The sequence below is a fragment of the Canis aureus genome, chromosome 3 (assembly GCF_053574225.1).
Source record: "Canis aureus isolate CA01 chromosome 3, VMU_Caureus_v.1.0, whole genome shotgun sequence".
NCBI classification, from domain to species: Eukaryota; Metazoa; Chordata; class Mammalia; order Carnivora; family Canidae; genus Canis; species Canis aureus.
The window spans coordinates 77302031-77325520 of record NC_135613.1 but is presented as its reverse complement, the minus strand read 5'-3'; the positions used below and the strand labels follow the sequence as shown (position 1 = coordinate 77325520).

Here is a 23490-nt window from a genome sequence, read left to right as displayed (position 1 = left end):
CTTTTATATTTGGGGCCTTAAAAATACAAACATCTTTAATAAAGCAAAGGGAAGAATAGTATATTTTGGCATTTTAGAAGAACCAAGCAAGAATCAAGCAAAAAGATCACATATATGTGTGTGTAAAAGATAAAAGAGGATATAGCTGTTCTACTTCTATTTGCCCGCAGGCCCTCAGGCTGATTTAATATAACCACTAAAATGGCAGGGGATGGCTCCAAATTCTAAACCATGTTCAATCTCCTCATTAACTCTAAACATTTTTATTCAACTGAAAACTTTTTATTTTTATTTTCAAAAGCATATGGTCCATGGAGACTCTACCGTTAAAATTGCAGACACACCTCTTACGGGCAACACCTTTTAAACCTTTTTGGATTTCTTTTTTCTCTTCTAAATGTGGTGGACAGTAGTGCTATCCTTTTCTGAATGAATAGCACACTTCCTTATACCTAACCATATAAGGCCTTCGGAGATAAAATTGCTCATCTAACTTGCTTTGTGACACAGGGTTCTAAGTACTCATAAGAAGTGTAAAACCTATGAACAAGATGAAGACTCTCTACCATGCTAATCAACCAGCACAATAAGCTATTCTTGTCAAATTTTAGGAAGCAAATAGAAAGCTCTTAATGCTTTGTTAAATTTTCAAACAGGTGGCATTTGGATATGATGCTTTACATTTAGGAGTTGGGTTTAAAAATAAGCAAATGTGGAGAATGAGGATGCCATTTACAAAGGATGCTTGGACTGAGCTCTGTTTTCTCCCCAGATTTATTTTTCTGGGATGGGGAGGGGAGGTGTGTACTATTTCATTTATATAGACTTGCTAGGCTAATTGCAGATGTTTAGGATTTCCTTGAAAAATAATTATATTATTTTGACAGTTGATATTTTAAGCACAGTGTAAGAATCCTAAGAATATTCTAGGAAAAGTTATGTGGTAATCTAGGGCTTCGCCCCTCCCCCATTCGTTCAATGCAGTGTTTTATGTAAAGAAAACACTGATGATTTGGAGAAAATGCCTCCTCTACCCGCCTCTCTGAAAGTAGATCTAGAAGGATGAGAAAAGGATATACAATATTATATATGCACATTCATGAACATGTAATCCATAAAATGCCTACTCCAGGACTGTTGGCTAGAAAGTTTGTGGGAAGGTATTAAAAGAAATATCTCAGATTAGCCATCTTTCAGTTAGTGATTTTGTAATGTCTCTCTAACATTCTTTAATCCCTTTTATAAGTCCCCATCGCTTTGGGCCCTCTTGTCCTTCCCTCCTCACTCCAGCACCCAACAGGAACCACCAGTGTCCTTTGCCCAGTGAAACCAGGTCATCCAAGCATCCAAGAACTTATAGAATAAATGTAACTTACTCACATTCTTTAACCTTTTAAAGGAACCAGGTTATTGTCCTTCTTGCAAAACTTTTTCACCCCAAAATGCTGAAGACATTTGATTATCACAATCTAATTTGTCTTTATACTCTTCAAAAGAGTGACTTATTTTTCCCCTGATATACCTAAGGGAATACTGAGGACCAGAGAGAGTTTTGGCTTACCCAAGGTTGAGAAACAGATGTACTAAGGTGAAGAAACTAAGCTTTCTAGTTCCGCAATTTGTGCCAGCATTCATCACTTTTCACGGTGACTCTTGAGATCTCAGAGCAATTCTGGGCTGGTTAGTAGGATCCCAGACCTACCGTGCACTTACAGACTGACAATTGAAGAGGAAAGTTGTTTCAGTAAGATGCACTTTGCTGGATTCAGGGACCTATTTCCTGGTAAAGGGAATCAATCTTTCTGTACATTTGAGACATTTAAGATAGTTCTGAACTTTCCCTTCTTTTCATGTAAAGCATTAAAAAGTAGAACATGTGGACATTAAGATGGATAATATTAGAAGCACTGAAACTTCTCAAAATGGTTTTCTCGCTCTCCACTACTTGCTAATCTGGGAAATGACCTAAAATGGCAACGCAGGATAGTGATCTTAACTGGGGCTTGTCCTTCCCTGATTAGGACTGGTTATTTTGGATATCTCCCATCGCTTCATTTTATACCAATGAATTTTGGTGCTACAGATAATCAGTTAGAATCAGTTAAGCCCAGACCAATCTTTTTTCTAGTATCAGGTTTTACATGATGAGTCTGAACTAGTAGTGCCTCCGTTCTTGACTTCATTTCATTCTTCTTCATGGAGTCTTAAAATACTGCATTGCAGCTCATCACACAAATGACCTCATTGTAGAAAGACAACCATCTATCCTAGATTGTAGAAACTGAGAGTAATCATGACTCTGAGGACTTTTAGATGAAATCATAAAATGTGAATTCAAGTTCACCAATATCCTATGTCTTTTACCTTAAATAAGAAGTTCAGGGTCATTATTTTCTGCTTCTGAGTAATTTCACCAACAAACCTATCTGGAGAGGGACTCTAAAATTTTTTTGACATGTCTGCTATTATGATGGCAACCATGCTTTCTGTCCCTTCTCCAGTCTGTGTGCTATAACCAATGTTGAACTCATTCTTTTCATTTAACTCCAGTTCATGCAATTTCTCAACTTTTAGAAATATGATTTCTTGGGCTTTGCTCAGTAGCTAACAATGTTTTTAAGGATGATTGTACCTAAGATTTCAAAACGGTTGGGCAATTTATAAACTTCTAAAAGGGGATTTGTGTTATTTTATTTAAATATGGGGGAAAAGAGAGATTTTAACATGTTTATCCTTTTAAAAAACATGGTAATTATTATTACTGTGTAAAGGACACCATACCATGCAGTGTTTTCATAACTTTTAATAATAAGATGTGATTGAGTTTATGCCCATAAATATCCCGATATTTTGGTATAATTTTTAAAAATAAAATTTCAAAACTCTTCAGTTGTGGATAAAATAATGCTAAAAGTTTTCATTTTCCAGTAGGCCTATGTACTATGAATGCACTGAACAGTGATCCAACCCTCAGCTTTGAATAGAACTTGTCACATAAGTAGGCATTACTTTTAATTCTCCTGAGATTTTATTTCGGTGTCCCTTCTATTTTTTTTTTCACTCCTGGACAAGGTTAATATGGTACATGCCAAACTGGTGAGCATATTGGGACAACTGGAGAGGAGTAAAATGGCTTGTATTTGGCTGGGTAAATAAGCTAGAAACCAGAACAGTGACAGATCCTTGTTTTTGCTGACTTGTCTTGAAATACCAGGACATCAGCTAGGGTTGGGGTGTAGCCCTGAAAGACTCAATCTGTCCTTCCTAGAAATACAGCTGAGAAGGGCACTGCATCCTCTCAGCTTATTCTGGAACATCCAATAAGACCGTCAATTGACAAATATTTGCTGAATGCTCACTCTCGGCCCAGGGCTGGAGGAGGTATCAACATGGAAGAGTAGTAAAAGATACAGTGAGGATCCCTGAAAAGAAACAACAGTACATTCAGTTTAGTTGTTCTAGAACATTGGCGAGTGGAGCTTTTGTCAGACTCTGTGTAATATGCCACAGGTAAGAAAGATATTAAAACATGGGTCATACCCCTAATGAAGTTACAGCCTTAGTTAAGGAGATGGACTCATCAACAGATAGTTTCAGTAAAAGGTGATATGTACTGTGTGCTCTGGTGGCAGAAGCAAGGTGCTGCCACTTCTTAGGTCTGGGAAAGGCTGACTAGGGAATGATGTCTAATTTGAATTTTGACCGAAGAATTATTTATTTAGTAGTCACTAAAATTCTGCACTCTTCTTTGGTGTTAAGAGTTCAAAGAAAGAGAAGATGGTATCCATCTTTGAGGAGATCATGGTTTAATTTAGTAGATAAACAGATTAGGAAACTCAGCACACACACACATACACACACACACACAGTGCAATAGGGTGTAGCTATAACAGAGTTAAAGTAGGAGACCAAAAGAAAAGAGCTGTAGCTTTTTGGAGGGAGTCAAGGAAGGTAGCCTACTCAAACTGTTGGTCAGTAGATTAGCTCTATGAATAGAATGATATGAAAGTATAGGGGAGGGAACAGTTAATTCTGCCTAGAAGAGGGCAGGAATTGCTGAAGACTTTATGGAGGGGGCGGCATTAGTTTGGGATTGTTTTCAGGTAGGGTTAATGAGAAGAGAACAGAAGGGAATTCCAAGGCATGAAATGGCATGAATCAGGGCAGGGGGGATATGAAAGGGTATGGTGTGTCTAGGGCACCAAGATCTAGTTGGTGTGTCTAGAACCTACTGGGCATGGAAGAAATTAGAGGAAATCAGGTCAAGAAAGTGGCCCGGAGCCATGTGAAAGCCAGGGTCAAGAATCTGTTGTTTTTTTGTTCCTGAAAGACAGTGAGGGGCCGTTATTACTACAAATTTTGAAAAGTTATTTGAGCCTTAGAGGAAGAAAGGATTGGAGACGAGGAAGTTTAAAGTTATGGTGCTCAGCAGTGACAGACAATATATCAGAAAAATCTGGGAAGCTTTTGCAAAATACACAGGCTGTTTTTTCCCCCTCCCCAATCTTCTGTCTTTTCCCTCACCTCAGCCAAGTCTCTGATCTGATACAGGGTGATGGGAAGGTAAATAAGGATATTTTGAAAAGCTTGCTAAGTGATACTGATACATCCTGCCTTCTGCCATTGCATTAACCCAGTCAAGAGATGTTCATGGAAGGCTGAGACAGTGGAGATGAGAGAGGACGATCTGAACGGTGCACATAAATTGGGATTGGTATGATGGATTGGAGGTGAGTATGTTGGAGAGGAAACATGATAGATACTTGAGTATCTGGTGTAAGCAACTGAGAAACTATGAACTGAAATGAGCTCAAGGAGAGGAGCAGCATCTTTGGACAAGATCATGGATTCAACTTGATACCTGTAGAATTTGAGGTGTCCATGGGCAGTTAGTGACATAAGAAGCTGGAGTTCAAGAAAGTTTACAACCATACATACCTGAGTCAATTATGAAGCAATAGAAAATACCATATAATGTTTTAAAAAGACAACAAAAACGCAGAGACGTTAGAGATGTGTATTGGCTGGAACAGATGGGTAAGTCTTCATGGAGAAGTAAGACTTGAGTTGCATCTTAAAGCACTAATAGAAAATTCAGCTTCAAGAAATGGGATTAAAAGTGGAGATCATTTACAAAAAAAGTATGGGAGGGAGAAAGAAAAATGCTGTTTCAAGAGGGCAGAAGAGTAACATAAAGGGCTTCATAATAAAACTGAATATACTCTCATTTATTTCTCACTCCTAGCTGGAGCCATTATTAGTTGCAATTTAGAGATGAAGAAATAGGTTCAGAGAGGTTAAACAAATGACCCAAATAGTTCCAAGGGAAACAGTGACTTGACTCTAGAACCTTTAAATCTAGAGTCTTGTTCTGACCATTAGGTTTTGTGTCCTTAAAGGCAGAGTTCTTTTCTTACATATTCTTAAATACCTCCTGGCTAGTGTGTAGCCTGAAAATAGAATAGACTCTCAAGAACTATTTGCTGAATTAAACTTCTCAAAAAAATTTTTTTGTGTGTGAATTGGTTTAATTATTTACCATCTATACTTAAGGCTAAACAGGGAACATAACATTGTAGGAACAGAAAGTATCATCATGATTTTCTAATCTCATCAGCTCATGTTATAAGGGAGCAAGCTAAGTCTCAGGAGAAGAAGTAATTTGCCTAGAATTTCACAACCATGTCACATCTACATATCATAAAATCTCCCATCTCTTATCAGCAGTGTGAATCAGGACCTCCATCTCCATTCTTTTTTTTTAAACTAGGTCTTGTCTCACATACCATTGAATCCAAGAGAGTCATATATGCAAAGTGTGAGGCAGTCCTCTGAGCTCTACAGAGTTAGTTGCAAATGAGACATGTGGAAAGGCCATAGAAGGTTATTTGATAGATAAGATCTTTGACTATCTTTTTAATCATCCAGTCTAATCATTGTATATAATGGCTTGAGTAAGAGAAGAATGACACAGGATTTAGACATGGGATTTAATGAGCGATTCATCTGAGAAAAGAACAGCAAGTAAAAGGTTAAGGGAGGTAGTGAATGTTTTGATGTGTTGTGATGGGATGCTATGGAGTCACCTTTGTTTTGCTCTTTTTAATGTTTTAAAATTTTTTAAATTTTTAATTTTTTAAAAAAGATTTTATTTATTTATTCATGAGAAACACAGAGAAGGGGGGGGGGCAGAGACACAGGCAGAGGGAGAAGCAGGCTCCATGCAGGGAGCCTGACGTGGGACTTGATCCCGAATCTCCAGGATCCGGCCCTGGGCTGAAGCCAGAGCTAAACTGCTGAGCTACCTGGGCTGCCCTGTTTTGCTCTTTTTTAAATGGAAAAACATAGTCTCACCTGCCCAGGACAGATAAAGAGGAGTACCATCCCCAGGCTGGAGAACTGATAAGGTAGTGGTGTGAGCCATGGTGGAAAGATCCAGGGCTGGGATTCAAGACCTCTGAGGGCACTAACAGGCTGTGAGATTTGGGGGCTCTCCCAGATTCCTCATCTGTAAATAAGAGGATTAGATTAGTCTAGTTTTTGTTTGTCATTTGCCCCTTCTCAACTAAACCCTTGCCCAAATCTGATGAACCCCTCCTTCCCAGCAAGTGAGGTGAAGAAATAACTTAAGCGTGCTCTATACCACCATGAATGTTGGTTCCCAAGGGTGAGCAGAGACTCTGGGGCCACATGAACAATGAGTGGCAAACTCCCTGCTCAGCCAGCACCACCAGGGTCCAGGTAGCCTCTCTGGTCCCGTCAGCCTGTCCTCCTGAATGGACTCTACTTCTGACCCTCTGTGCTTTGCCTCCACTATACATTCTTGATGATGACCATTCATTGATCTCACTCTTCACCTGCTTATCTCATCCTGCCCCTCACATTATATCCCTTTGATTTCTTAATGCATTTTTTCTTTTAAAATGTTTATTTTTTAATTTTTTTAAAAAAAAGATTTTATTTATGTATTCATGAGAGACACAGAGAGAGAGGCAGAGACATAGACAGGGAGCCTGATGTGGGATTCGATCCTGGGACCAGGATCATGCCCTGAGCCAAAGACAGATGCTCACCCACTGAGCCACCCAGACATCCCTTAAAATGTTTATTTTTAATTAACATATGGTGAAATTGACTTGCTTGAGTATACAGTTCTATGAATTTTAACACATCTATCTATAGATTCATGTAATCATCACCAAAAGCAAGATACAGAATAGTTTCATCAACTCCAAAAAGTTCTTTCATGCTCTTCCTTTGTAGAGGAAGTCTGGACATTGTCCCTGACAATGCAGAGATGCTGAAAATCTTGTAAAAATGGGGTCATGCAAATGGAACTTTTTGAGAATGGCTTCTTTCACTCAACATAATGCCTCTGAGGTTCATCCACATTGTTGTATGTATCAATAATTTGTTGTCTTTTTTGATGCCGAGTGGTTTTCTGTTGTATGGATATACCACAGTTGGTTTATTCATTCACTGATAGTAAGACATTTGGATCATTCCCAGTTTGGGGTAATGACGAACAGAGCTGCTGTAATATCCACGAATGAATGTTTACATGTGCATAAGTTTTCTCTTCTCTAGGGTAGATACCCATGCCGGAGAGTGCTTGGTTGACCCCTTTCATACTGATTGCCTCCCACTTATGAACCTCAGTTTCCCCGACCCTGGAACTCTTGACACTGCAGTCACAATTACTGCCTTCCCTCTTCCTCAGATGAGCAGGCCCGTCGGCCTGTGCACTTCTGGCTCCGTGTCTTCCATCCCTCCCCACTTTTTGGCTAGGAGTTCCCAGCATGTGACAAGACTAGAGCCCATATCCATTAGTCTAAATCTCTTTTGGCTCTGAATTTGCCAGGAATCGGATCATTACCCCAGTGTGGTGGTACCCTCTGCTGGCTGATTCGCAACCTGGCTTTCAGCCTGCTCTGAGGGAGGAGTGGTAGGTGCAGTGGGAGAAAGAAAAGTAAGTGGGGGAGGGAGGTAGTTGTGGCACGCTACCATTGTAGTGACAGCCTGACAGGGACACTTCATGTATTTGATGCTACACATATAGATAAATGCTGTAATATTTTTGTGGAACCCTACAATATTGTGCTTGTCTTCTCAATTGTAGGCAAAGATGGGCTGTCTGGAAAGCTGGACTCAGCCTGGAGCCTGCTACCCAGATTGCTATTTTGTGAAGACTTCCGCATACAAATGACTCAGATGGAAACATTCAGAAATGATCTTGGAGGGCCATCTGGTCCTTGCTGGTTCTAAAAGCTTCATTCAGCCTGGTGGATGGATCCAGTACAAAAGATAGTGAGGGCCCTTCATTGAGGTTTAAATGTGTTCCACTGACCGAGGCAAGAAACTGACTTTAGAGATAGCTGATGCCAATGCTCAGGCCCTACTGATGGTGCTTCCCTCTTCTAGGTCAGTGGAAGTCTGATGAATGTTTAATTGATGATCATACAGTTCTATGGAGCCTTGGAAACACACACACACACACACACACACACACACACACACACAGTTTTGCATCATCAGGAAGCATGTGTTCATTTGTTTGGGTGTCTGAAATGGGTGGGAATTAGGCTGACCCAGCATGTCAGGCAGTGAGGTCTATCAGAGCCATGGGATCATGGTGATGTGTCATATTTAATTTGTGAAGACAGTGCTGCCAACCTTGCATTTTGGACAGTGGTGCTGATGGGCTTGCAGTGCACTCACTGGCCGCTTGCCTTTTGACCTGAGATATGGCTGCGTGTTCTGTGGCCAAGGCACAGGGGGTGCCCCTGCTGAGAGGCTACCTGGCTTGGTTAGGGATGGAGTCCTGTGTTCTCAACCTCATCTGTGGGCTCTGACCAAGTCCAGACAGAGACTGGGCATGTAGTGAGAGGGATGCTGAGCACCAGGGAGCATGGGTATGAGACAGCCACCTCATCCAGCCAAGCGTGTGAAGAGCCACTCCTTGTTGTATCTTTTGTTTCTCTGGACTCTGGCTTTCTCTTCTGACAGTGGCATGAGGGGAAGCATGTGGGCTTCCTTTAGTTTATGCAGACAGAACCACAAGACGTCCTGCCTTATGACAGTGTAATTCATGCTTTCGTGCCTTCTCACTCCCTAGGATGAGAGGTTACGAAGTCCAGGGGCTGACTTTCCATGTACCCTCAGCCTTAGCACAGCACTGAGTACTTGGACACACAAAAAGGGAACTCATGAACAACTAGAGAGAGAGAGGCATGGTGTTTTAAGGGCCCATAGGTGGGGTGAGATCTAAGCATTGAGACCATGGGGAAATGATTTTCCCTTTACCTCAGGTAAGCTGTCTTTCTTGTATTCCCTCTCAGTATAGATGCTGGTGGTCCACATTCAGTTGTTTCCATCTTTCCAAGACTGTGGTGCTCCAGGAGACCGGCCCTATGGAAGGGGAACAAAGAAAGATCTAGAATATCGGTCAGATGAAGTCCACCGGTAAGTCCTTTCCTGCGAGTTCAATGTTTTGTTTCAAAAACATACCAAATCACTACAAAGGCTGCCTCGGTACCCACTGCCTCTGCCCCGAGACACAAAGAGAAACTTCTTCACAGTCAAAAGCAAAGGTTTATGTTTTAGAACTTTTTAGGCTGCTCTATGTCTGTTCTATCAAAATGGCCCTGCAAGCGATGTGTAACTTTGGATGGAGAAATTTAACATTATTGGTGTTATGAACACCTGCTGAGGCTTGTGGTCTGTAAGAAAGACTCAATAGGGCTCTGGAGTTCACCATCTTTCTTCAGCAACGTTTTCCCTCTTATCCTCTCAGGATCTCAGGATACAAGCTTTCACGCAGAATCTTGGTGTGTCTTTGTGAGTGGTTTTCTAGGGACTTCACCTAGCACTATCTCTTGTGGTGTTTGTTGGGGCACTAGAAATTTCCATGCACTCTTGCAAAGTTTACTGGTGATAGATAATGCAGTCCCTGTATTTCTTCTTTTTTTAAAAAAATTTTAGTAAAATATATGGCATAAAAATTACTATCTTAATCATTTTTTAACAAAGTTATTATAATAGTATTGACGATATTTCCTATACTGTACTTTTCATCCGTGTGACTTATAGTTGGAAGTTTGTACCTCTAACTCTCCTCCCTTCCCTGTTATCAACCCCCACCTCCCAATTTTCCTCCCCTTTGAAAACTACCAGTTTGTTCTCAGTGCTTATGAATCTGTTTCTGTCTTTTATGTCCATTCATTTGCTTTGTTTTTTTTAGATTCAAGATACAAGTGAAATCGTATACTAGTTGTCTTCACAGTCTGTTGTCTTGTGACTGGCTCCTGTCACTTGGTATAATATCCTCCAGTCCACTCATACTGTAGCATGTATGAGGATTTCCTTCTTTTGTAAGGCTGAGTAATATTCTGCTGTATGTATATACATATCTTATTTATCTATTCATCTGTCAGTGGACAGTTGGGTCACTTCTACTTTTGGGCTGCTGTAATAATTCTGCTATGAACATGGACATACAAATATCTCTTCAGGACCCTGCTTTCAATTGTTTGGATATGTACCCACAAGTGAGATTGTGGAATCACAGGGTAGTTCTATTTTTAAGTATTGGAGGCATCACCACACTATTTTCCACACTGGCTACCCTGTTTTACAAGGCTTCCTATTTCTCCATACCTTTTTCCAATGCTTGTTTTCTGGGTGTTTTGTTTTGTTTTGTTTTTGAGTAGCAATCATTTTAAGGAGTGTTAGGTGGTATCTCACTGTTTAAATGGTCATTTCCCTGATGAATGGAGCTATTTTCATGTACTTACTGGCCATTTTTATGCCTTCTTTGTAAAAATTCAAGTCTTTTGCCCATTTTTGAATTGAGATTTTGTTTTTGTTGTTGAGTTGTAAGAGTTTTTCATATATTTGGGATCCTTCATCAGATAGATGATTTGCAAATATTTCCTTCTAGTCAGTAGATTCCTTTTTTGCTGATCATGTCATTTAATGCATAGAAGTTTTAAATTTTTATGTAGTCTGATTTATCTTTTTTTTTTCTTTTTCTGCATGGCTTTTGATGTAACATCCAAGAAATCATTGCCAAATCCAATGTAATGAAACTTTTCCCTATGCTTTATCTTAAGTGTTTTATAGCCTTAGGCCTTACATTTAGGTCTTTGATTTATTTTATGTAGTACCTGTCTTTCCCCTTCCTTAGACAGTGAATTTCCTGAGCACAGAGGCTGTGGCTGTCCATCTGCATATTCTTGGCACTTAGGAAATACCTAGAACAGAGTAGGTAAATCATAGCTGAATGAAACAACTTTATCAGACATGATGAGACTAAACCAAAGAATGTATTAATAGTGATTTACATTCTCTGTAATAATTATAACACACTGCCTTGGGGACCCATAAAGAAATCTCTAAATTAAGAAAGTAATACTGCTTGCAAGGGCTTTTTGGCATTTTATTTATTTACTTTTTCTTTGAGGATATTTAATGGAATATTTGAATATTTGTCATACTGATTGTGTTCTTATCACACTGACCTTGAGTGCCTTCCTCATGAGCTCTGTGCATAGTTAGCTCTAGAATGATGAAACTGCAAAGAGATTGTTTCTCCTATCCACATGGGCCCCCAAAATGCTAGGTCAATCAGTGGAGGAAGTGGGCACTGAATCGACAGCTGACCAAATCCGTTTCATGACCTAGGGCAAGTGTTTTCCCACATCTCCAAGCCTCCTTCAGTTCCTTCATTTATAAAACAAAAGGGCATGTATGAGAGTCCTAGTTCTAAAATTACCCGTTTGGGTACCAGTGGTAGGATCTTTCAAATAGAAGTAGAAATTCAACCACCTCCAGGAAGAAACCGAGACAAGATGGACCACAATCCGGCTCGCAGGGAACTTTCCCACCCCAAAGATGATCTGAGAGTCAAATGGAGAGAAGGCTATACCCAGTCTCTGGAGTTATGTTCCTGCTTGCACCACATGTGCTGGCAGGGAAGGCAGTGAATTGTGAAAAAAGTCCTATTGTTGTTGTCATTGCATCAAGGACATCTCTCTGTTTCAGACATTCCAGAGCCAGTTGTCTTGTATGTGGGTATGGGTGTGGCACAACCAGTTTGAAAGATAAGAAGGCTCTTGGTTACACAATTAGTTGAAGCCGTGAAGAACCTCCCCTCCCCCATCCCACACATCCCACATCTTTCCTGCTGAGTTTCAGCCATGTTTGAAAGACAGTTATGGCTCTGGCCTCACTGGACTCCTTCACAGGGTACCCCTCCACCCCCCGCCCTGTGTGTACTGGTCTCTGCCACAGCCATTCTTGGACCTTTCTGAGACGGGGCACTGGGTCATCTTTATGGTGCCCCTCAAACAGGAAGGCCTAGCAAGGGCTTCTGGGAAATCTGGATTCTGATCTCTACTCTTTCCATCTAGGTGAGGTTTGGGCAAGTGAATGACCCTCCCAGGGAATGGGTTTCGACAAGTGTGAAATAGTAGAGATTTTATCTACTGTTTTATATAGAGAATTGGGTTGGCGAAAGAGGGAAGAGTGGAAGGATCTAACTTTATTGAGCACTTTTCACATGCAAGGTACTCTGCCGGCTGCTTATGCAATTATTCTGTTTAATGCTCATCTTAGGATAGGAAAATCAATGCTCAGAGAGGTTAGGTGACCTGTTCAGAGTCACACAGCTTGTACACCGCAGAATCAGGATTCTACGGCACATCCACTGGATCTAAAGCCAGTGTTCTTTCTACCACATTATTGGGCCTTGGCATGGAATTAAGTGGGTGTATTCGGCACTGATGGGAACCCCCTTTCCCCTCTTTCCACTGTTGCTAATTTGCTTTCTATAGGCTGCTAAGAAGGAGAATCTCAAACCTTGAGCCTTCTGGCTTTTACCTTTGCTGAAGACCAGATGCCAACTATTTTTCCCAGAGGGCATATTTTCTACAGAAAGAAGAAACTTTTGTTCAAATTGTCAAATTTGGGTATGGGGTGGCGGGTGGGGGGGGGATGCAGTGTAAAAATTGCCCCAAAGACGAAGATCTAAGTATAAGTGAGCATTCATTTATCTGTGGTTACAGCTTGTCATTGTTTCTTTTGCTCTCTTTTCCTTTTTCTAAACATATTCTTCAAAAACTCCTTCTCACTGGGGGCCCTGGTGAGTGTTATGGTGTCCAGATTCCTGCTCTGGGGCCCTGGATTCACAAAGGCCAAGTTGACGTCCATTCTGCATCTGGCTTATTTGATGCCAGAGGAGCGCTGAGGTCTCCTGAGAGAGCCAGGAGAGATTTGCCTCCTGCAGAGGTTTGGATAAGCCCCAGCTAATCTCCATGGCTTCTTAAGGGCACACCTGCTTGTCTGCCAGCCAGCAGCCTCCTCGCTCATTTCCCGTGGGACGGCTGGGGTCAGAGGGCCTCCAGAAAGCCTTTTATCCCCCACCACCCGGCCAAGCCCCCCTCAACAGCACCTGGGTCCACACATAAGACTTTCTTTGAGGGGAGGTCTAGATGTTGTCCCTCCCAGAGTGGGGGCTGGTCCCCTTTCCTTTTTGAGGCAGCTTGCTTGTTCCTTCCTTCTAAATAAGCATTTAATTCAAGCTTTATCATTCATGGCTCAAACTTTATCCCACTGGGGCTAAGCTGATCTGAATTAGTTTCTGGGCTGCTGAGCTGTGAACACATAGTAGGTGCTCAGTAAATAAAGAAGATGTCTGATTGTGATCTGTTTGGGATTCCATGAAAGATCCACCATCTGCCTTCCACCTGTTTCGCTGCTGGGATGTGAGAGTAACACTGATAATATAACACGTCAGAGAAGTCAAGTCATTTCTGGTCAGTCGTGGGAGTTAGGGATTCTCTCTTCCTTCCTTTCCCAAATCACATTGTCCTTCTTAATTATCCTTTAGGAGTGGCTAGTAATGAAGTTGATTTGTATTCTACAAGCATTCTGCTTAAGTCAGGGACTGTTGTTTGACATAGGAAGCTCCCAGGTGTTGCTTGCTTGATCTTTCTTTCTTTCTTCTTTCTTTCTTCTTTCTTTCTTTCTTTCTTTCTTTCTTTCTTTCTTTCTTTCTTTCTTTCTCTTTCTTTCTTTCTTTCTTTCTTCTTCTTCTTCTTCTTCTTCTTCTTTCTTTCTTTCTTTCTTTCTTTCTTTCTTCTTTCTTTCCTTCTTTCTCTCTCTCTCTTTTTTTCCTTCCTCCCTCCCTCCTTGTCTCCCTCTCTCTTCTTCCCTCTCCTGTCTGTTATTTTTTGTGTGTAAAATGGAAGCAGAGGTCATTTTTGAAGAGAGTACTATTAATGGCAATCTGTAAGGGTATTGCTGAAAAGAAGTTTTCAAAAAAACTGTAATCCTCTCTTCCTTTGAACTCACCAATTGTTCTGCAGGTTTGTAATTCCACTTGTCCCTAATTCCACTAATATTTGTTAAGCCCTTATTCTAAGTCCCTGGGCTGAGTAAGATGGGATGAATCCAGCCCCATGGAAACCAGTTTACCTAGGAAGATAGGCCATTGGAATTACATGATACAGCCACGTGTGGGTTGGTGGCATATTTGAGTGTTAAAGAAGGGAGTGGGATAAAGAAACATTTATTCATCTGTTTGTGGGCATGATATCACAAGCTTCTACATACTTCAGTTATTTTCCCCAAACCATACCAGGTACACAGCATCATCCCCATATAAAAGATGAGGAAATAGAAGTTCAAAAGTTTGAGTCACTTGCTAAGTTGGTTGTAGTGCAAAAACTATAGCCTGGGTGATATAACTAGTATTTGGAAATCCAGGTATAATTTGAACTTCACACTGGATCTGAATAACCCTCAGATTCTATCCTATTCCATTGACACAGAAAAGCACCTGTCATGGAGGCAGAGAATTCTGTGTAGGGAACCCCTTTAAATAGTTAATACTGTAAAGTGATTTTTATTATTTTATTATTTTTAAATTTTTATTATTTTTAAAGGGGGAAGGCACATAAAGATAATTTACCGGCCAGGTGCAAATCTTCCCTTGTAGTTTGGATTGTATACATAGCAGGGTATGTGGTGACTTGAAACTATGAGGTTTAGTTATTTTAGCTGGAGCATGCTACCTCTTCCTCTGCCTGCAGCATCCTTGTTCGGATGCTTCCTGCTTGTGGAAATGCTTTGGCATTGTCTCTTGCCTGATCTGTACACAAATAGATGTTCCACACCCCCCTTTTCCCCAGTGGAGCGCACAAACAGCAAGCAGACAGACACTATCTGAGAGCCTGTAGCTCAGTGCCCATAATATTGTGGCAGAAAGTAGAAAATAAAGCAGCCAGTGCTGGGTGCAGGATAATAGCATAATAGGATAAGTGTGAGAGAGTCAGGAGGCGGTAATGGCCCTGGAGATGTAGAAATTCTGGGAAAGTAGGGCGGTATAAAAGCGGAGACACCATCTGTGGGATCCAGGCAGTTGTGAGAGACTCTGAATGACACAATATGGAGATCTGTTACACAACACACCAAATAGTAGTAAAGTAATCATCTGGCCTTACAATCGCCAGACACTGTTTGTTGGAAATGCCACCTTCCTGGCCATCACCACCAGGGTAGCTGCAGATAAATGGCAAGGGTATAAATTGCCTCTTCCTCCAGCTAGATAAGATTAGAGAAAGTGGGAATCCCAAAAATTGATGCCTCTTTTCTTCCTTCTGCACTTAACCAGCAGTGGGCACAGGGCACCTGGGTGGCTCAGTGGTTGAGCATCTGCCTTTGGCTCGGGTTGTGATCCCAGGGTCCTGAGATCAAGTCCCACATTGGGCACTGCATGGGGAGCCTGCTTTTCCCTCTGCCTGTGTCTCTGCCTCTTTCTGTGTGTCTCATGAATAAGTAAATAAAATCTTACAAAAAAAAAAAAAAACAGCAGTGAGCACGACACATGCCCTCACCCCATATCCCTCAAGGACAATAAACAGGTAGATCAGAAAGGATTGAGACAGAAACTCCACTGTGCTGAATGTGCTGAATGAGTGCATATTGTGCCAGGTGCAATGATTGGCTTTTTATGTAGATCATCTCATTTGTTCCTCAGTGTGCTTCTTTGAGGTAGGTAGGGCATGATGCCAATTTTAAAGATGAAGACACTGAGCTTCAGAGAAGGAAAATGACTTGACTCACACAAGTTTACCTGGTGGAGGAGCTGCTACATGCTGTGTTCTCCAGAGGCGGACCAATCTGTGGGTGCATTGTGTCTGCTCATCTGCAATCCTTTCCCAAATAGACATTATCCATGAAAATTTCTTTTGACATGGAATGCTTCTCTTTAAGTCTCTGGAAATCTGGAATAAGCTAACCAACCAACTACTCAACTAATCAACTTTCAAGTCATTGGAATGATTCTTCTGTATGCCAGTTTTAGGCACAAGCAAGAGAGGAGAGGCAAAGCACTTAGTTAAGGAATTTCTACTCTACTGCCCGATGACTGCTAAAGTTGACAATGATGACCTAAAGGTGTGGCAAGGATCTAAATCTATTAAAGGAGGCCCAAAGAAGAGCATAGAAGAAAGAGTACTGGTTTTGAATATTGTAAGAATATAGGCGTGCGTCCCTATGCAGCCACACAGGTCCTGCTCTGGGCAAACTGATCACTGTAACCTCAGTTCCATCAGCTGGAAGGTAGGTGTGTGGTATCTCGAAGGTGGTTGTGAGAAATTGATAAGCTAGTGTGTGGATAAATCACCCAGCACAGGGAGTTACTCATCAGACCTGCTGATTAAATCCTAGTTTCCTTCCTAAGGCAGAAGAGTAAGTTTTAATCACAGGTAGAATGAAGTAGATATTACTCATTTTGAATTTTTTCCATTTTTATCACAAGTGCCATATCTGTGAAATGGGTCAAGAGGATTGGGGAGACACAGAGCATTTGCATCCGCAGAAGGGTCCTGACAGCATGCTCCCAATATGGAGTTTTAAGTCCCGGCAATTGACTCTGCCTCCTGCATAATTTTTGCGTCTTTTGGTATAGGTTCTCAAAACAATATGTCATCTATTGAACAACAGCAACAATTACAATAAAAATATGGAGATGTGAGCAACCCACAGTAGAATTTGCCAGTTTATCCCCTTAATTCAACAACCCAGCTTTCTCTGAGTGGACTTAGCCAAGAGAAGCATAGGGCATAATATGACGCTTCAATCTCTATGCCTCTGCAATTCCCTGTAATCCATTGTTCTGTGCCTCTAGCCTCCACCAAGACAGCTCGATGGCCTTTAGAAATATGTGTCCTTATTTCTATGCATCCAGATGGGTCAAGTGCACACCAGTGACCCTGACATGATGAAGACCACGAGGAAGAGAAAGGCATAGGTAAACATATTTAGTTGCAGTTACAAGTGAGCCCTATACAGAGCTGTGTGGCATAGATTTAAGGCCACTGTTGGACTTTGTAATGTGTCAGCATTGGTGTGAGTCTTGGGGTAACCACTTACAAGCCTGGGATGTTGGGAATATGGCTTAACTTCTCCAAGCTCTCATTTTCTTAAGAGTAAATTGGACCTGGCTCATGTAATAAGTTCCCAGTAGGTTTAAGTCATTAAATACAATTTGCTTGATGTTTATCCTGCTGTTCATAACTTCACTTAACCACCTCCCAATCTCTTCAGAGACTGAGGTATGCTTTATTCCCAACATTCTCAAAATAGTTCATGCTCTCAGTGTTTTCTCCTTGAGTCAGCCAGATGGGCACTAAGCTATTTGGGGCTTCTCAGTTGCAGACAACACAATAGCTGTAGGACCACCGCTGGCTCCTGCTCTTTCTCTCTCCCTCATTCTTCCCTCCTACGAAGGAAGAAGGTATCACGGGGGCAATGCCAGTGTGGCAGATGTAGGGCTTCCTTCAGGAGACCTGAGCACAGAGAGCATTTTATTTGAACTTGCAATGATTTGTTTCTCACTGCAGACATTACTCTTTAGCATTATTGATCTCCTCTGTCTACTGAGCCCCGTCAGACGTCTTTGACCCTGGTTTGCACCAGGAGCAGTCAAGGGGCCGCCTGAGACTGTCTGGCATTGTGATTGAATTCAGCTTCTCTTAATGTTTGCATATGCCATGTAGTTCTGCCTTGAAAAGGTTTGTACCATTGAGGGTGGGCTCCAGGGTCCATCTGCATCCTTTCTGTCATACTTCTCACTACAGTAGCAGCTTCTGTCCCCTGGAATCTTTTTCCTGTGTGGCTTCCACTGTCCCAGGGAGGGAAGGGCGCTGGAAGTTTGTGTCTCTTCTTTAAGAAGTTGACCAGTATAGTTTCAGAATGAAAGTAGGAGGGGCTGGAGAAGACATTAGTGAATCAGCACATAGAATCGAAATGATAGGGTGAGATAAAGGGAAGAAAGGGGAGTCTATACTAAAAGTCAGGATGCTGTCATTTTTCTTTGTGTCTCCTTAGAGTTGAAAGTTTTCCTGAATTACTTTCTAGGGTGTTCATGAGAAAAGATGTCAGGGGAGTTTTTTCTTTACCTTTACCATTCAAAGAACATGTAGGGATATCAGTGCTCCTCCACCTCCCACACAAAGTGTTCTTGCCCATCAAATATCTCTACCCCAGCTTGCCACGTTTCATGAGCTCAAATCCATTTCTATTCTCTTTTAATTTGGATCCAAGCCACCTGCCCTTTGTACTGTCTCATGATTATTGCTTCCAGACACTTTAGGCCCTAAGGTCACTCAGACAGAAGAGTAATATCCCTGGGGGAGGTAGACTCGCCCTGCTTGAAACATTTAATTTTCATAAGAGAGTGATGATAACTTGAATAAGGAGCAAGTATATTGCAGAGAATTAGGCTTCTGGACCACAGAGAAAAGATCAATAAAGGCTCTGTGTGCATGGTGAAGTAAATCAAAGAGTTGGGGTAATTACTTAAGAAATTTGCTCCAAAGCCTCTGCTCAGGAGGGGCTTAATTTGATTGCTTACTTTAAATTTATTGTCCATTCAATTCATCAACTCAATCAGATTCTACTTGTATAGGCCCAGTCTGTGTGTGTGTGCGTGTGTGTATTTTTCCAGAAGGGTGGAGACAGAGTGATGATCATCTACCAATAATCTAATCTTTATTCTAAAATCCATTTCATTGCAGAACGGGCAATATTATCAAAATTGTGAACAAATCAGTGTGTTACATTATGGTTCCTAGAAGGTGAAAAACAAATAGTTGGCTACCACACCATAACCCTTAGAGTTTTCTCTGTATGATATAATCATTTTATGTTTTTGCTGGCATGGCTAGCACCAAGCATCCCAGTGCATCACGTGCACTCTGTTGCTTTAACTTGTTTCCATGGCAACCTCAACATTCTCCCACAGTAACAAAATTTAAATATGTATCTATGAATTTGAAGAAACATAAAACCCTCCTAGCATCAGTCTGTTTCATATAGTGTTCTGAGATAATTTCCATAATAACAATTACTGGATATAATTTCATGAGATGCAATCCATCGTGAATCTTTTCCTTGAAATGCACAAAATAATCAGGCTCTTTCATAGGCAAATGGGTGAATGCCCTATTTAGTTATTTATCACCTCTGGAATGGATGTGTATACCACTGTGTTAGGCTTATGTATTAGTTAGGGCATACTCTGGTAACAAATAGTCCCTAAAACCCATAAAGAAAATTTTAAAATAGAAGTATATTTCTCCTTCTTTTTTTTTAAATTTTTTTATTTATTTATGATAGTCATCAGAGAGAGAGAGAGAGGCAGAGACACAGGCAGAGGGAGAAGCAGGCTCCATGCACCGGGAGCCCGATGTGGGATTCGATCCTGGGTCTCCAGGATCGTGCCCCAGGCCAAAGGCAAGCGCCAAACCGCTGCGCCACCCAGGGATCCCATATTTCTCCTTCTTATATAGCCAAATGAATTATTTCTAGTCCAGAGTAGCTTTCTTCCATGCAAGGATTCCTGAGCCCTCATCAGGCTGGTAGCATCTTGCCTAGTCAAGTTTTGCACCTACCTGATAGCAGGCAAAAGACAGTTGTGATATGTGCTATGCTACAAAAACCTTAAGGTGAAGTGTGTCACTTCTGCTCATATTCCATTGACTAAGACTAGTCCTATGGCCACACCTACATATAAATGGAGCTAGAAAAAGTAGTTGCTGGCTTGGCAGGAACTTCTCAGAACACCTCTGCATGAGAGAGGGAGAATCATGAGTGTTAGTAGATAGCTAGCTGGCTCTGCCACTGACTGTGTAGTTAAACAGAAAGGAGAGGAGGACATGCTTCAGACACATGAGAGGTTCATAGTTTTGGGGGAGAAAGTCATGTAATCTGTAAGTGCTGTAGTAAAAAAAATGAGCCAAGTGGCCTGGGAGTGGCTATTTCTGCTTGGCAGGATTGGGAAGGTTGGTGGCACTGCCTTTATGGTAACTGTATCTTGGGCTGATAGGGAGAACCATCTTATAGTAATTTTTAAATAATAGACTTGCTTAGAAGCATGTGTGTGGGAGTGGAAGGCCGGAGGAGATGGGAATGAACAGGAATAATTAGATAATGTCATTGTCCTGGTGGTTCTTAAGCGATAAGCTTCTACTTGTCCCTTACCCTCTGCATGCCTTATCACGAGTGGGTGACCTTGATGAGACATTTTCAGCACAGTATCTGTGGTTCCTTTTAATCTCCTGTCAGTTGCTATCACTGTCAGCATGACCTAGCTCCAGTGAAAAATTCAGCTTTCATTTCAGCCTTCCCAAGAATGCTAAATTATGACGAAATGTCAGGATGGGAGGAAGTCATAAACTGTGGACACACTACTTAAGGGGGTGATTAAAGGACACTAAGATCTCTTCCTTCAACATTACAAGGACTAAGAAGACCTGTATTTTGACCTTCTGAATCTTCTTACAGTCTGAGTTGCTATAACTTGTCACTTTAGCACCATCTTTCTCTCATACTGGTCGCTGGTATACTCTAGCCAGATGAATTGCAATGGACATTTACTTGCCTGGAGTAGGAATGACTTCCAGTTGCCTGTCTACCAAAAGGCATAAGACTCCAGACATAGCTTTCACTGGTGAGTGGGGGCGATTGGTGGGTTTGTGGTTGTGATGTTCTTTGGTGTCTGTTCATGAAACAGATACCAAAATGAAATGGTCTCCATGAAAATGTTTTGAAAAGTTACAATGACTTCAGTACAAATGAAAGAAGGTACAGAATAATTGTTACCCGTATTTCAAATGAAGACTTTCCCTAGTGACATTTATTTGAAGCGCTTCAATCAATCTCTCTAACCTAAGGAAAAGCAGAAATTGGATTTGTGTGAAACATTTTTAGTGATTCTATGGAATGCTAGTCAACCACAGTGAGCATAGCAAGAGATTGAGATGGATTTAAAAAAAAAAAGACATCATCCTTAAGTATTTGGAGTTTAGGAGACACTAACAAACACAAAATAACTGATAAAATATTAATGCAAATATATAAATAGGCAATAGAAATTGAGGCAGGTATTCAGATAAATTGGATCAAAACCCCTTACCTATGAATTACTATATATTTTTATATATTTTCTCATACAACAGATTAGTTTTCTCTTTTTGAAAGATTTTTAAGGAAGCTTGTGGCCCTTAGATTCTTTGCTTCTTCTTTACTCCAAAATAGTCTCTTGACAGCTGAGTCTTTCTTTGTATAAATCTGTAAGTGGATAGCTGAAATGGTGTCCCACATCACATATTCTTCTACAGGTCTTGGATTCTAAGGGTATGCACTGAGGATTTGTTCTTTTTATTATGATTGCTTGTGATATACCTCACATTTGATTAATTGCATGGTGGAAGCTTTAATCATGTTACGACCCCTCTGTCCCCCGTTCCCTTTCCTCTAAGCTCTTGTCTACCTTCCATCCTACACTTTCTTCCCTAGACTTTAATCTTTCCACATTCAGTTCTTGGAGTAAAAACTGTACAGAAATACCCATGAGAGAGATTTGAGTTTCTAGACCTCAGCAAAGACCAAATCTCTTTTCATTTATGTCTGTTACACTAATGACATACTGGTTGAACAATATAATGTTTTTACTGAGGCTTTATTTTCAGTTTTGACTGTTGATGGGATAGGTGACCCCAAATTTCTAAGGCATGGTGGGGCCTAAAGTTACTTACCTCAGCTTTGTCCAGGAAAGGATTCCACTAATGATAGATATTTCATTTGATGAACTGGGGCCAGGGAAGCTTATCATCAGGGCTCTGGGAGCACAGAAGAACACTGCAAGGTGTATGGATCACTGAGAGGGTGACTGACATTGTTTCAGGAGCTTCTCCATGTACTCAACAGGAAGCCTCTCCAGGAGGGATGGAATGTTCCAGTGATGTCCACCTCATAGAATAATCTCATGATTTTCTTGTGAGGTCATTGAATTTTACGATTCCACAGTTGTAGGTGATTTTAGAAGTCATTTAGCCTTCCTTTTCAACAATTGAAAGACTTCCCCATATGGTATCCTTGAATAAGGGCCATTCAGCCTCTGCGTGGACTCTGAAGTCATGTCACTAGGAACATGCTGTCATTTTATCTCTCTCCCAACTAATTATAAGTTTCAAGAAGAGCTCTGAGTGGGTAATGTTAAGATCAACTGGCTAATGTAGATACCAACCAGAGTTTTAATTATAGCTGTGGCAAATTTTCTGCATTTAGTGTTGATGAGGATCTACAGACTGTTAACTGTTTTGATAATAAGAAAGCAACCTGCAGTGTTGGAAAAGAAAACCTTCTTTAGTATCACATATATAGCCAATTCAAGGCCTTTTTCAAACCTCAAATGCCCCTATTCTGGAGATGTTTGAATGTGGATTGACAACCAGTCTGGAAAAGAATTGGGACACTGACTGACACAGATATCGATATCCAGTAATAAATTCTTATTCTCATCCTTTTTTGGGAGGGAGGAGTGTCATATTCTTTTATTCCCTTCTAATGCCCGTTCTTTGTTTTCTCCTACTATTCTTTCCAACTCTGGTCTCTTCTCCTCTACATAGTCACCTTTTGATTAACTGCAACAATTAAAAAGTCTAGACTATCTTTACCCAGTATTATCACACATATTACTAATATGGAATGTATGTATCTTGGGGGAAAACTAATTATGAATTTATATCCAGCAAAATCAGTTTTAGAGGGATGTGCATGTGTGTGCACACGCACACATGCATTTGTGCCTTTGTGTGTGTAGAGAGGAATTATAATGTTAATCAAACACTCACATTTTAGAATTACCATCCTCCAAAACTTCTCTGTAGCAATGCTCCTCTACATTTAGGACCAGCCATCTACAATACATCATGCCTTAAATTTCTGTGGCCTTAGGAATAGGTATAAAATATGTCGATCATGAATGTGTTGCTTTTAAAAGTCCCAGAACATCAACACGTCTTATTATTCAATGTCACATTGTTTTTGCAGCTCACCTGGACTGGGCTGTGTCACATCTTGTGCAGATCAGCTGGTGGCTGCTTTCAGGGCTTACTCAGGTATCTATTTATCTAGCTAATG

At 40.9% G+C, this 23490-nt stretch overlaps 2 long non-coding RNA genes across 4 annotated transcripts in view; one reads left to right on the top strand and one right to left on the bottom strand.

Moving 5' to 3' along the window:
• Positions 1-23490, top strand: part of LOC144311431 (uncharacterized) — a 354863-nt gene that overhangs the window by 61989 nt on the left and 269384 nt on the right. The window contains exon 2 of the long non-coding RNA XR_013377038.1: positions 9339-9462. This is a non-coding gene — a long non-coding RNA (uncharacterized LOC144311431). The remainder of the gene's footprint in view (positions 1-9338; positions 9463-23490) is intronic.
• On the bottom strand, positions 1530-22306 carry LOC144311430 (uncharacterized). Of its 3 annotated transcripts, none has more exons than XR_013377016.1 (5): positions 22104-22306; positions 11166-11252; positions 9304-9408; positions 6355-6508; positions 1530-1716 (listed from the first exon to the last, which is right to left on the bottom strand). It is a non-coding gene; the product is annotated as an uncharacterized LOC144311430 (long non-coding RNA). The 3 variants fall into 3 exon arrangements; XR_013377014.1 differs by lacking the exon at positions 1530-1716 and adding an exon at positions 2786-3422; XR_013377017.1 differs by lacking the exons at positions 1530-1716; positions 11166-11252 and adding an exon at positions 2786-3422.